Raw genomic sequence first — 15,664 nt, forward strand, 5'->3', positions numbered from 1 at the left:
GCTTTCAGATATCAATCATGTTGAGAGCATGCTTGTTGGTCTTGGCTTCGATCACATTGCAGGAGAAATAAATATATATAATAATAAGGGGCTTGCAGTCAGGAGAGGAAGATGTCCACAAGTCTGCTGACTACTGGGGAGGAACTATCGAGCAGCCATACCTGAGTCGTCTGGCCTTGTATGCAGGAAAGGAGTTCTGCTGGAAGACATAGTGTGATCCGGTTGTAATCTTAGTAATCAATGACGTCACCACCTTCATCCTCATCTTTGGTATTTCGTTTACTTTTTGTCAAATGTTAGATTTTGCTGCAGCACTGTACACACACATTAATTTAATTAAAGTCCAAAAGTTTTAGTGCATATCTTTCTCTATAAGTACATACTTCACACTCTTCATGCTCACTTTATAATGCTGAATTCTTAGCAAAGGTGCATGAAACACCACTTTTTAAGTCTACGGAACCCTGGTCTCCTAGTTCATTACCATTATGTCAAGTGGACTAATTACTGAAGAATTGAAACAGTTGTGTTATCGGCTACTTTAAATTATGATCACAAAACTTTATGATTATCCTAATGCCTTTAATCAGGCTTTAATAAAGAAAGACAAAGGTAACAATTGTAGACAGAATTCAGAACAATAGGCTCATAACCGATCCCATTGAGACTCTATTCACTTGGATGCATAAGGTTCTTTTAGGGCTGTAGAAAGGGACCTGACTAGATAGTCTTTCGCTGTCTAACATGTCCACCTCACAACTCCATCTACCAACATCTAACCGCACACATTTCCAAAAATGGAGATATATTAGTAAAAAACACTTATCCTCACTGTCTTTAATTATAGCCGTCTTACCATTATGCCAAGTAGCCCAATTACTTAGTTTGCCTTATGAATTAAATGAGTTTTGTAATCAAACACTTAAAATTGTCCTAACAATGATCATGAAACTGAAATTTCAATGCTATTAATGATTCCAAAACAATTTTCAACTTAAATCTATGTTCAGATATTTTTATAACAATAATTTCTCAGAGTTCTCATGTTTTTTTAATGTCTTTATATCAGTTTTATTTTGATCTGTTGAGAGTCAAGTTCTACATATAAAAATGGATCAATGTAAAAATCCTGGCTCAGTTTAAAGGTTTTAGCAACTCAACTGAAAAATTAAATATTAAAAACAAACAAAAACTAAAACAAAAAACAAAAAAAACACTAATCCTCACAGTCATGTGTGCGTGCATGACCAAAGAATAATGTGCCATCACAATACCTGTTAGGCAATGTTACGGCCCAAAGAAATCAGCTGGTGGTAAAAAGTGAAAGAACCATTTATTCAAGAATGGCGCCTATTCTCTTGGAAAACTTAACTTTGCATGCTTCTGATTCTAACCATAAGAAAAAACCTTTTGCATGAATATATATATATATATATATATATATATATATATATATATAAATATATATATATAGTTTTTTTATGTACACATACATACACGTATGTATGAATGGTAAATAATATTTTCTCATGAAATTCAAATTGTCGAACAGCAGTTTTGTATTTTTTGAACAAGTTGCTTGCTGTGGTGACCATCTCGAGAACGCATTAAAAAATCTTTCTGGCACCTTCTTTTCAATAGCCATAATAGATTGCAGGTGTTGATCATAGTGGAACTAACAAAACACTGAGAAACCTCACGCTGTCAACAGCAGAGTTAGAATCACCAACCTCTTCTTACTCTTCAATAAAGAAAAAAAAAAAAAAAAAAAAAGGAAAAAAAAGCTCGCCTGTCATAATAGGTTTCATAGTGGGGGTTGGAATGAATGTTAAACAAATTGGCTTTTGCTTCATTTGATTCTTTAAAATTCGCACAAATCTTATTCAGCTATTCCTCCTCATCATCCTCCTTAACTGCTTATTTGAACATTTCCCAGTCTTACACAGTGGAAATGTCACACAATAAGCAAATTTGAACAATTTTGATCATACTGTACCAAAATAGAAACACATCTTTTTAGAAATATATGTATAAAAATAAACAGGAAAAGTGCAGTTATTATAAACTTATGCATAGTGTTATGAAATATAGATTTAGATATGTTAACTTCAATTCCTATGAGATTCATTGTTCTTAACCTATCTTATAGTTCTTTGTTCGTTTTTCCCAATTTTAATTGGAAACTACTGGGCCGATTTTGCTGAAGTTTTGTATGAGTCTTTGTTAGAATAAGATGTAGTAAACTACGTATTATACTATCTATTCAATACACAGTTAGGAATCAATAGGAATTAGTATTTAATACAAAAACATTCAATCATCAATTTGGCATAAAGCACTCATTCTAAGTAAACGGGCGATAACTATTGCACGTTTTTAACAGATTAAAAGGTCTAGTTGATATAATAATAGACATTTTGTATTCATACTTGTGTCACCTTTCACACATGCACACACTTGAACAATGAGATGATTATATTAATAAAGATGGTGGTTAATCTGATGCTGCTAGGGTAAAATAATTTTCGACTGATCGAGTTGCTGTCAGATCGACTAAAACAATACATTTTTAAATCAATACATATGAAAAAGTTACATTTTTTTGTTTTATTGATTTTAATATTTAGATAGGAATTATTTTTATGGTCAGAAGACACCATATTTATTGTTTAAAAATGCTTAACATTTTAAATCAATAAAATAGCATATTCGTTTTATTTAATGGATATGAAATGTGTAAAACATTTCTTTTCCATTAATTGTATCTAATGAATTATATATGTGTGTGTGTAATTACATTCAGCTTCTTAAATAAGGATTGATATATATTATAAGGAAATAAAATATATTTCCACAGAAATATATATATATGTATATATATATTTCTGTAGAAATATATTTTCTTATAATATATATCAATCCTTATTTAAGAAGCTCAATGTAATTACAGAGCAATATAGAGAATAAATGACAAAAAGTTATCTTCCAAAATTCATGATGTTGACCATCTTATAATTTATTTCTTATATTTTATTTAATGAAAAGAATATAGAAAATCACATCCAAAATGCATGGTAAAATCCGAAGTGAAGGTCTTTGGTAGCAATGAGGTAATGAGATCCAATCTGTATTCTGAGTAATCCACATTTCATTAACTTTCCTTACTATATCATATTTAAATGCTTAAAAAACTTTCAATTTGTGATTTTCCATGTCTCACTGACTTTAGCAAATAAGGTGTAAAATATTTGCTAATATTTTCTCCTCTGAAGAGATGGTAGACATCGAAATCCTATATTTCAAATGTATTCTTCATCTTACATAGAACAATAAAAATATTTTTTATTTGAAATTTAACCATTTCCTGTCATAAATTTTAAAATTTATTGAATCACTAAAATTTTATATATATATATATATATATATATATATATATATATATATATATATATATATTGTATTAATAAAGGTGAACCTGCATATCTTATTCCACTGTTACATCTTAATTTGCTTCAGTTTGTGTCCATCTCTTACATCTCTGCATTGTATTGCTTTCTATAAATATAAATTTTTTTTATATACACAATATACCATACTTCAAGCAAACTACATTAACCTCTTATATGTATTGTGTTTCAGTATTAACTTAAAAAGGTTAGATGTGGAGTAAAAAAGAAAAAAATATATAAAATTCATGATGAATGCCAACAAAATGTTTTTTAGTCTTTCAATATTCAGACTATCTTGATACTTTCAAGATTTAAAAGTTAGACTGACTTTTAGCATTGTTATGAGCCTGACTCCTTTCCAAATCTTTGATACCACAACACTTGACGATAAATGTCAGTAATATTAAAAGCACAGATATGGAAGGTATAATAATAATATTGATTAAAAAAAAATCAATTTATTTGTAAAGAAACGATGCAACCAAGAAAAACCAAAAAATGCTAATTACCTATAGTTAATTATCTATAGTTATATTTTAGGGTTGTGTACAAACATAACTGAACAGCCAAATTTTATCACAGAAAACTGAGCTTAGATTCAGAATTTCTACTTTTATAACATAGCCGTTACATGTCAACACTCGGAACCCCCACGTATGCAAATAGTCACAAGGAAACAAACACAATTCAACAATTTTTCAGTTGAAACAACAGACATTTATTTACAGGTACTTCCAGAATAACGCTTTGTCTCTTGTTCAAAAGGCATCTCGTATTTCAATGTGCTTAACAAGATTGCCATGTCAAACACATGGTGTGTTGTCTTTGTCCGGCCATGTTAAGGACACGTATTTCCCTGTCGCTCTCGGGCTGTGTGTGTAACACATATTTCTCTCCTCCTCGGACCATGATTTTCTTTCTTTTTTTTTTTTTGTTTCTTTTCTTCTTCCTCACTATGATGTCACCTCGCACACAGCTCAGTGATTTGCATAGACTGACTGTCATACAGCTGCTGCTGCCAGTTAGAAAGATCGGATACTAGTCATAACACACAAGTGATCAAGATTTTGAACTTCCTTAAGACACACCACAAAGGTAGAGTAAAATAATATTCTTTCCAAGCATTAGTTTCTCAAATCTAAAAGATAAACTGTCCTTATGTTCTTTCACTCTATAAATGAAAAATTGCTAAAAGCACATATATTTATATATTTGCATTGTGATTGTCTAATAGTCCTTTTTACTAGGAAAAACGTGTAATATCTATTTTAAATATTACACTTCATCTTTTTTATCCTCAGTCAGCAATCCTAAATTAAGTCAATTTTTTTTTATCCCAATCCAGAATGCCCCTTTTTGAGGAGATGGATTTTCCCCATATTAAAAAACCAACTTTGTGTCTAATTCTGCCCTAGTTGGGGAAACAAGTAAATAGGGTTTCCATTTTTTATGTCTAGACTAAATTTTAGTATCAAAATGAATTCTATTAATTCCTGTTTACAGCACAACGTAGGTAAGAATGAAGTTAAAGATCACAAGAAATGAAATGACAATGTAGTTTATTGAACAGTTATTTAGATTTTATCTAACAATAGAAATAATAATCATAATAATAATAATGATAATAATAATATTCAGCAGGATTATATTCGATTGACATGCGTTTTACATGCATTGATCAGCTTTTTGAAATTAACTTTCAAAAAATAATTTATCTTTGGTCAGATAGGGATTGGTCATATCCCTCTTTCTTGCAAGCCCATTCTTATCGCTTCCTCACATGTTTTTCTTGGCTTTCCTCTATCAACTGACATTACTACCTCAACCCTTCTATATCTACTGACCTAAGAACTTTCATTCATTATTTTAACATGGCCATACTAAGTCTCCTGTCCTGCATACCCCTCCCATTACTGTTCAGATTCAATCTTTGAGGTCATCAGAACTAAGGCTGTCTTTAAGACTCACATTATACATCCATAGCATCATTCTCATGTCAGTTTACTTTATGAAATGCACGTCCTCAATGTGATATTAAAAGGTAAACCATGTGATATACTGTAGTTGAGGGCTATCCAAAGGTTTCCTTTTCATTAGCTGCGATACGAAGGTATAGAGAAAGCTATCACTCGATTCCTAGGATTATTCCACTTGCCCTTGATCATACTTTTATAATGCTGAGTGTTTAGCAAGAGGACATAAAGTGCAAATTTTTAAGTCTTTGATATGACTTGACGCATGTTTGAATCCCAGTCCTCTAGCCCATTAGCACTTAGCATTATGCTAAATAGTCTATAATGGTATTAAAGAAATTAAAAAATGACAATAATAAAACAAGAAATATATATATATATTTCTTGTTTTATTATTGTTATAGCATTTATCTAAGTAAATTATATTCCCCTCTTTGTAACATAACATTGATTTGTTGCATAATCTTTTAGTTTCCTCACTGTAGTGTTGATCATATATTTAGAGTTTCTATTTAATGTTTAATCCCAGTGCTGACAATGAGTTTATTTTTTTGGCCTTTCTTCAAATAAAAAAATGTTTGTATTGTCTCAGAAATGATTGTATACTGATTGGTTAGTGAGGTTGAGTTTTTGCTGTCTAAATACATGATTTTTCCATAAATCATTTTACCATTATATATATATATATATATATATATATATATATATATATATATATATATATATAGAGAGAGAGAGAGAGAGAGAGAGAGAGAGAGAGGAATGGATTGAATGGCAAAGAAAGTGGGGGTAGGGAGAAAGAGAGAAAGGTAGATAGAATTTTTAATAGAAACATGTTACACTTCTGTCCGGGGCAACATCGAGTATCCCTACTGGTATGAAATAAGATACGTCCATCAAAATGAGAATTCCATTTAAAACTGTAGCCTGACACACTTACTGATGGATAGAGTCTTTTATAGAGATGCGATGATGAATTTAAAACGAAACAATGCAGATTATAGAAAATTTTCTCAAAGATCTTATAACAACAGAACCAGTGAGGTGATGGGGGAACGACACAGACTGTCAACCTGGGTGTTTCAAATTTAAATCCAGTTCGTTTCAAAGAAATACTTTCAACTGGGATGTTGGCAACCTTCACGTGGTTCCTTCTCTAGGTACTCAATGCCTAGCTAGAAAGATATCAGGGAAACAAATGCCAACACTAGAATCGTCTGATTCATGAGAAATGAATGGCAACAACAACAGAAGCAATGATAAAAATGATAATGATGAAGAGGATGAAGTAGAGATGAGGAATGGCAAAATAGTAGTTGAAGAGTTTGAAGAACAGTGGTGGTGAATATACCTCAGGCAAAGGCCATTTTTATTTCAGTTTCTCAGTTGAAAGCATACATACTACGTAAAATTGAAAAGAAAAGAAAAACAAAAAACAAAGGGAATAAATATGTAAAAACAATGACATTATGAACTCAAGAAACCGTACAAACGTGTCTTACATTCATTAATGCTTACATTAACAAAAATAATAATAGTAATAATTTATACGAAACACACAAAAACACAGAGATATTTTTCAATATGAATAAACATCATATATAATATATATAGTAAATGTATGTCTTAAGACAAACCCACTGCTGACAATATGACCAATGAAGCCCAGCAGGTCATTAAGGTTTATTCAAGAGAGAGAAGCCTATCCCCTCCCTCAATACAATGCATAATAATTGGGGCATCGTTTATTTCTTGGTATTATTTCAAGGTTGCTGAACACTGGGGGCATATGTTCGCACTTGGATTCGGCATTCAGGGAATACAACGACTTTATGGTGGGATTCATTCAAATTCGGATTTAATATTATCCGAAAACTGCTGGAGAATTGTGAAAGTATAATAGACTTATTAGTATGTCGATGTTGATAAATGTTTGAAAGTTCTGACATATTGCTAAGATTCTCATGAACAAGTGCAAAGGTATGTCCGTAGAGACACTCTGAATGTTTTAGATTGAAAATTAAATGTATGCCTACAATAGACACGACAAACATACATTTATTCGTTTTACATCTTAATTTATAAAATTGTATACAAAAATTATAGATACTTAAAAAATTACATATAGATTATTAAATCGAAATATATATATATATATATATATATATATATATATATATATATACACACACACACAAACAGGGAGAGAGAGAAATAGGGATGAAAGATAGGATGTGAGAAAGAGAAAGGGGTGTGAGAGAAAGAGAAAGGGGTGTGAGAGAAAGAGAAAGGGGTGTGAGAGAAGTGTGTGTGTGCATGTATGTGAGAGGGGGAGAGAAAGAGGGGATGAGAGAGAGAGAGAGAAAGGGGTGAGAAAGAGAGGGGTGAGTGAGAAAGAGAGAGGAGTGTGTGACAGAGAGAGGAGTGTGTGACAGAGAGAGGAGTGTGTGACAGAGAGAGGAGTGTGTGACAGAGAGAGGAGTATGAGAGAGAAAGGTGTGAAAGAGACAGGGGTGTAAGAGAGAGTATGAGAGAGAAAAAGAGGAGGGATTGTGAGAGAAAGGAAAGAGGGTAGAGAGACGGGGTGAGAGATAGAGTAAAAAAAAAGAGAACTAGTATGACTACCCGGCGTTGCTTGGGGTTCCGGAAAAAAAAAAATTGAGGTTAAAGAGAAGTGTAACATCTTTCTTATCCTACACACCCGTTTCTCTCTTCATTAAAAAAAAAAGAAATTGAAATTACCTGCCTCTCCCTATATTACTCTCCTATGTCAAGTAGAGTCAGTATTTTAAAAATGTTATTCAAATTAAGTATTGTTACACACGTTGGATGGGGCAAATAAAATTAGAACGAATAAGATATTCGTTCATTACAATTAGCCCTTTGCCTCATCCAAAAATAACTCCTTTCATTTTATTGAAATCCAAAAGACCCCTTTGCTTTATCTCAAATATCAAAATTCTCTTTTCTTCTATGACTAGCGAGGAGTACCCGGCGTTGCCCTGGTGTTTGTAGGTGTGTGTGTTTTGAGGTAAATGAAAAGAAAAATCGTTGGTTGTTTAAAAAAAAAAAAAACGAAGCCTTGACGCGCAGTTGGAAAATAGTAAAGTGTGAAAAAAAAAAAGTGCAACCTGGCAGGTGCCCGTTTTTGACGAGGTGATGACGTGAACTTTGAGTGCGGGACAGTGTTTTATTTACCGCAAGTCTTTTGGCTTCTGTTTTTTTATACGAAAAAGCTTAATGCACATGCGGCGATCGTAAGCAATAGCTATTCAGCAGTTAACATTTTCTGCGGGACAGTTTTTAATGAGGTCAATAACCCGGTTTGTTTGTTTTTACCTAACTTTGGGGAAAAACAGCTCCCTGTTTATTAGGGGGGGGGTCTCGTCTAGAAATGAAAGCAACCGTCTGATATGAAAAAGCCGACATTGAACAAACGTTAGATCGCTTTCTAGAGATCACTGGCAGTGGACCAGTGATTCAAATCGAGTTTCGCTTTTTTTATACCGAAAAACCAAAGCAACACGTGCCGATCCGAAAATGTTGAATATTTAACGTTTCAAAGTCGGGCAAATTAAACAGAGAGGTGACCACCATTGTTAAGTCGTAGATATTATCATTTAGACGCGATATAAAAAGTTTTAAGTTGTGACATGACCAATCGGTTCTCTGAAAAAAGCCTTTTGAAGACATACACAAAAAGCGAACATACATACATACACACATTTTCGCTTTTATATATATATATATATATATAGATATACATTCAGAAAGACAAAAAAACTAACTGTAATCGATGTGCAAAATCTTAAATCTTCTTCACACCTCTATGCTAAGATACATGAAACCTTAGATTTTTTCATCTTGCTACTAATGTGCCAACTCATGTGAAGTTTCAAAGGAGAAGCAGCATCATTTGAATTTGACACTCCTCAAAATTACATCTAAAATGAAAATATTTCATTTTTCCTCTCAAAATAAAAGGTCATGTGATCACTACTCTTGCCAAATTTACAAAAAAAAAAAAAAAAAACAATTCACAGATATATTATTCTCGTGAACAGAATTGACCTCACTTACAAATCAGTTTTTATTTTCAATTTGAAAATACCTATTTTAGCTAATAAAACTGTTAGATTGTAAATATTTTATCTTACTCAACGAAACCAATTAAAGGGAAGTTATTCTGTAATTATGAGTTATCTCTCTTAATTTTTAAGATATAAATAAATATATAAATGCACATTAAATGTAATTTTAACCATGTCTAGTACGTGCTAAGTGCCTGACGATTTCCCGTGAGAATGAAATACAGACTTTACAAGCACACAAACATATATATAGTGTTTGGGACAAGTTTATACATATATATATATATATATATATATATATATATATATATATATTGTAGTTTCATTTCAGAACCATTTGAAATATTTAATAGCGGTAAAGTGCAACGGTTAACTGTTTCTGTATACTATTAATGAATGTAAGAACTGTAGACCAGTTTCATAATATCCAGAATAATAGATAGCTAGCTTACAGTTCAACACATCATGAGGACCAATCTCCTTTAATGTTTTTGGGGGCGTGTTTCTAATAATGGACATGCCATGTCACTGACAGCTTCGGAAAAGACTCAATTCAAATAACTATATTGAATTGCTGTTCACCGTTGTCAAACACTATGTGAAGAGGATGACAGCAGGGAAGCCATAGACTGTTCCATGTTGTACCTCCGGAAAAATCCAGAAACAGCTGTCTGAGAACATCTACAAGCTCAGCACTCCCAACATCTGGCTTCCTCAACTTGCCTGATTGCAACATCATGGACTATTATGTGTGAGGTGCAATCAAGAAAGGCATCAACTGTACTGCTTGCAACACAAAAGATGAGCTAATTGCCAGGATTAAACTGGACATCTAAAGGTTAGATGCTCCAGGTTCAAAGCAGCTTCTTTAAGTACACTGTATTTAGCAAATGATCTTCTAAATGATGCACTTCTAATTTTGAGAATACATTTTTTGTGTTACACTTATCTTTTATCTCAGTTAACAGATGAGAAATCCTTGTACACAGAGTCAATTTTATTTTTGTCTCAATTCAAAAATTCCTTCTTTTAAGGAACTGCATTTTCCTCAAAATGACCTTACGTCTAACTCTGCCTTTGTGCCAGGATCAAACTGGTGTTCAGGCATCTCTTAAAAGAAGTTGAAGGCAAGTTCCACATAAACCCTGTGTATCGCTTTATTGAAGGTCAATATTTTTTAAATTTTGAAATTGCTATGAAGATCAGAAGTGAAATTTGGTACACTGGATAAGCATAACAAGGTGCCTTATTTCTCTTGTTTTTGTGGAATTCGAACAAATATTTTGAAAATTATGCTAATTATTCTATTTTCTGGTAATTTAAGTGTGTATCACTTTATTGCAGGTCTCCCAAAATGTTCAGAAATGGTCGATTGACAGCTAGTGAAAAGGAACGTGTTGTTGCAGGTCTTGCAGAAGGTTCATCACTCATAGATGTAGCCAAGAAGCTTGGAAAAGATCGAAGAACACTGTCTTCATTCATTGAAAATCCAAACATCAAACCAAGGAAGGACAAAAACACAAGGAAGTCAGTTTCTGCTCGAGATGTTAGAATAATTTGCCATCAACTTGTCAAGAAGGCGAGCAGCAACAGTGTTGCTATATTTGACAAGGCTGGAATACCTTCCTTGTCCAGAAAGACACACTGCAATGTCTTAAACGACATTGCAAGAAGCATTAAGCTCATAGCAAGACCTGTTTTAAACCAAACTCATCAGGAAAAACGTTTGGCTTGGGCTCAGAAATACATGAAAACCAGCTTTGAAAATGTTATTTTTTACCGATGAGGCCAGAGCAACCCATGATGGACCAGATGGGTGATGCCAAAGTTTGGAGTCCTCTTGGATCCCCTACCCCTCATCAATTCCGTCGTCAACAAGGAGGCTGAGGTGTCATGTTTTTGGCTGGAATAATCTGCGATGAACTAATTGGATCATTTTGAGTGCCAGAAAGTGTCAAACTAACAGCCAGTATTATAGTTTATTTTTAAATGAGCATTTGTCACCATGCTTGATGACCTTCAATTGGCGCATCACTGCAAATTGATTTTTATGCATGGCAATGTGCCATCCCACTCAGCCAAGACTATGACATCTTACATTAGGCATTAGTGGAGAAAATTTTATAACATGACCACCTTGTTCTCCAGATATAAACCCAATTGAGCAGCTCTAGTCAATAATAAAAATGAAAGTTTATGAAGGAAGTGTTCAATTTTCATCAAAGGATGAACTTTGGAAGAAGATTTTGCTGACATAATTAGTTGACAAGAGGCTATTCAAAGTGATTTTGAAGTATGGAAGTTATGTTGATAAATAAATATTTCCTTAAACAAAATAATGTGAAATTCGTTCTTGTTTTTGGTTAATATTGTTATTGGATATGTTCTTTATTTCATATAAATAGAAATATGAAGTTAGAATATTGTTTTATTACCGAAAATACACATTGTTAAACACTTGCAATAAAGTGATACACACTTAAAATTATCAGAAAATAGAAAAATTAGCATAACTTTCAAAATATTTGTTAAAATTTGACAAAAATCATGGAAATAAAGCATCTTGTTATGCTCTTCCAGTGTACCAAATTTCACCTCTGCGTTTCATATCAATTTCAAAATTTAAAAAATATTGACCTGCAATAAAGCAATACACAGTGTTTAGAGGCCGTAATTGAGGCTCAGGACAGCTTCTTCAAATGAGCTGTATTCAGCAAAAGATCCAGTAAGAGATGCACACTGGTTTTTAAAAATACATTAATTATTGGCCATAATGTTTTCTTTCCTTTCTGAACACCATTAGCTCTCTCTCATATATATATATATATATATACACATACATACATGATGATTGCAACGTCTTGTCAGACGAGTGCCACTCCCTCATACATACATACATACATACATACATACAAGCTGGACGCCTGGCATTGTCCGATCATACAATTATATTGAACATGATATTTAATTTTTGCAGATTGTATATGAACTATTATAGAACCAATCCTCCATTGATTATTATATATTACAAGGAATAATTTGCCCGGTGAACTAATTTGCAAAAAAAAGTTTTAAAAAAGTATAATAATATCATTCATCAAATTCCGTCTGTGCTTGTTTACAGTATCACGTCAGTTGATATTTGGGCTTGATGATGAATGCCCTGGAAAAGATACTTCTGATTAATGTTTAGTTTTAAAATATGCAAACAAATGATTTGCGGCAATTTTAAATGGTACTTCTTTTATTGTAAATTGAACTCATTAATAAGAAAAAATTAAAATAAAATGCTGAGGTACGCCCGGGCTTGAACAAGGGATCATTCAATCTGTAGTCGAATGCTCTACCACTAAGCTATATCTCCAGATGACAATATATCCGAGGATTATTTAAAGAAGAAATGATTTGCTGAGATTTTATTATTTCTCTTGGCCAGTGTATTCTCAGTAAAAAATTTTTTTTTTTCTATAAGAGAGAAAAGACTATTTTTAAGATCGAATTTTTGCGATTTTCAATACTTATCAGAGGAATTTCTGTACAAAATATATAAATTACCTTTCTGTGAAATTTACAAAAGATAGGCTCAACAGTTTCGGAACCTATGAGGAAGGAACTCACACAAACACACACACACAAAGTGACTTTTACCTAAGAGTGGAGATGGAGATATATATATATTAAATAAAAGAGGAGGAATAAAAGTTACAAAGAACTTTAATAATATTAGATCGATAAGGGAAGGAAGGAAGGAGGGAGGAGAAAAGAAAAAAAGCTTCCTTAGACCATGGCATTTCTAAGCTAAATGCTTCCTTCCTTATTAATATTATGATACAATGTAACTTTTATTCATCTTTTTAATATATGAATTGCTCCTCTTAACCATGTAGAGTTTTAACTATATTGACAGGTTTGCTTTATTAAAGATTATATCTTTATTAGATTCATATATATATATATATATATATATATATATATATATATATTAGCATGGGTACCCGGCGTTGCCTGGGTCAACACGAAGTTTTCATCATGGGTAACGTGGATACCCCTACAACAATTTCAAAAAATAAAAGAACGGATAAAAACATGTAAATGTAATTGCCCCCAAAAAGAAGTATCTGATACCCTCTCCACCAGATATTTCGGCAGAAGGGATCATTGTCCTAAGAAAACTCACGATTTTGTGCACCTAAAAAAATAAGGTTTATAAACATTAATGTATGTTTATTTTTTATTTTGGTAAATGTGTAGTTTAGCGGCGTAAATTATTTGCCAGACAAAAAAAATAAAACTATTTACTTTTATCGTTAGACCCAAATAAAACCAGAAGAAAATTTCATTTTTATTATTTTTTTTATCATTTATATTTATTATTCGAGGCCGCTATATTGCTTTTAAAATTTGGCCTTTCTAAGATCTGGCAGACTGGCCTTTTTAAGCTCTTTCATGAACTATGTTTTTCGTCGCCATAGTTTTTTTTTGTAATGAAAGAGGGTAAAAAAGGCCAAATTTGGCCTTAAAAAAGCCAATCTGTCAAAACTAAAAGAGGCCAAATTTTAAACGTGTGAGGCGTGCACATGTAGTCTAATAAAAATGATAAAAAAAACAATGAATTTTGTGTTTTATTTCAGCCTTTGGGTCTAATGTTTTATATAAAAATAGTTTTTATAATTTTTTTGTCTGTCAAATACTTTACACCGGTAAACTACACATTTACCTTTATTTTTTGTAAGGGCACTTTTTTTACTGGCTTTTTTTTATGTAAATAAAGGAAATTTTCGATTTGCTTTTTTTTAGGGGGGGGGCTTTCGATTTGCTTTTTATTTGTCGTTTTATATTTCTAATCTAAAAAAAAAAAACTGAATTTGTCATATTTTGGGGTTTGTTTTGTTTGTTAAATTGTTAAGTGAAAATAGAGAATGGTCTCATAAAAAATAAATTTATTGTTATTTTATGTTTCCAATGTAATCCCCCCCCCACCAGAAAAACAAATTTTATTTGTCAAATTTTTCCCTCCCCCTCAATCGCCAAACTTGAAAATATGCTAGAGGTGACATGCCTCGTTGAATGGTTGGTGGCCAAAAAGTGGGTGCTAGAAAAGTGATTCCCCACTCTAACATGTCATTTTATTTTTTCAAAATTTCTTCTCTCATAATATTTATAAAGGCTGTTTAAATGTATTAGGCTGAAAAAACAATAGATCTCAATTTTTTTAGGGGTTAAACACTGCTGGGTCAGGTCATATAGTTACCTTTTTAATTAGAAAATTAAGTTTGTAATCAACGAAATTAACGCGAAAAAAGAAAAAAGTGTAAATTGTGGAATTTAGGGGGTGACAGTAGATTTCATTTTTTTTAGGTATTAAACGACACTCATTTTAAGGAATAAAATTTTTATTTTATTCCTTAAAACAAATGAAATCTTTGCAGTTTTTTTTTCAAAAGTATTTGGGAGGGGGGGGATATTTAAAGAAAAAAAATAAATAAAAGCTAAACATTTTTCTATCTACACGGAATTATTTTTCCAGCTAGAAACATAATGAAATTACCAAATGATATTTGAACGTTTGTTTCTTTTTTTATGGATAGCATCTAGGGGCAAATAACTCTAAAAACGTTATAAAAAAATGTCGCTGTTGGAAATATTAACTCCAAAATAAATTAAATTAAATATATTAATATAATTGTTGTTTAAAATTTATTAAATAACAATTTTAAATAGAATACTTAAAATAATTCTCTCGCTAAAAACATTAACTAAGATACCGCTATTTAGTAAAATCGATTTTTCTTAATGTCATATGCAAATAAGGTGATCACTTAATTGTATATTTTTGCAAGTATATAACTATATATAGAAATAAATGAAAGATTAAAGTAAGACAGGTTTGGTATATATTAATCAAATTGTGAACAAACAGACAGGAATACGAATATATATATATATATATATATATATATATATATATATATATATTGTAACGATATAGGTGGAGAGGGGAAAAGAAACAAAAGAAAAGAGTAATAAATGAATAAATATCTGCGAGAAGCAACCCTCCTTCCTCCTTTTCCAAATCAAACGTAGACCCCTACCAAGCCGTTTTTCCTCGCACACAACAGCGCTAGCAACGAGAACTATCACCACCTTTAAT

The 15,664-nt window shown here is 31.9% G+C and overlaps 1 protein-coding gene across 5 annotated transcripts in view; it reads right to left on the reverse strand.

Moving 5' to 3' along the window:
• LOC145296850 (mutS protein homolog 5-like) overlaps window positions 1-15,664 on the reverse strand; it is a 1,881,756-nt gene that overhangs the window by 1,471,042 nt on the left and 395,050 nt on the right. The gene's annotated exons all lie outside the window — the stretch shown is intronic.

This window comes from Euprymna scolopes, chromosome 17 (genome assembly GCF_053919585.1).
Source record: "Euprymna scolopes isolate OS-2025 chromosome 17, ASM5391958v1, whole genome shotgun sequence".
NCBI lineage: Eukaryota > Metazoa > Mollusca > Cephalopoda > Sepiida > Sepiolidae > Euprymna > Euprymna scolopes.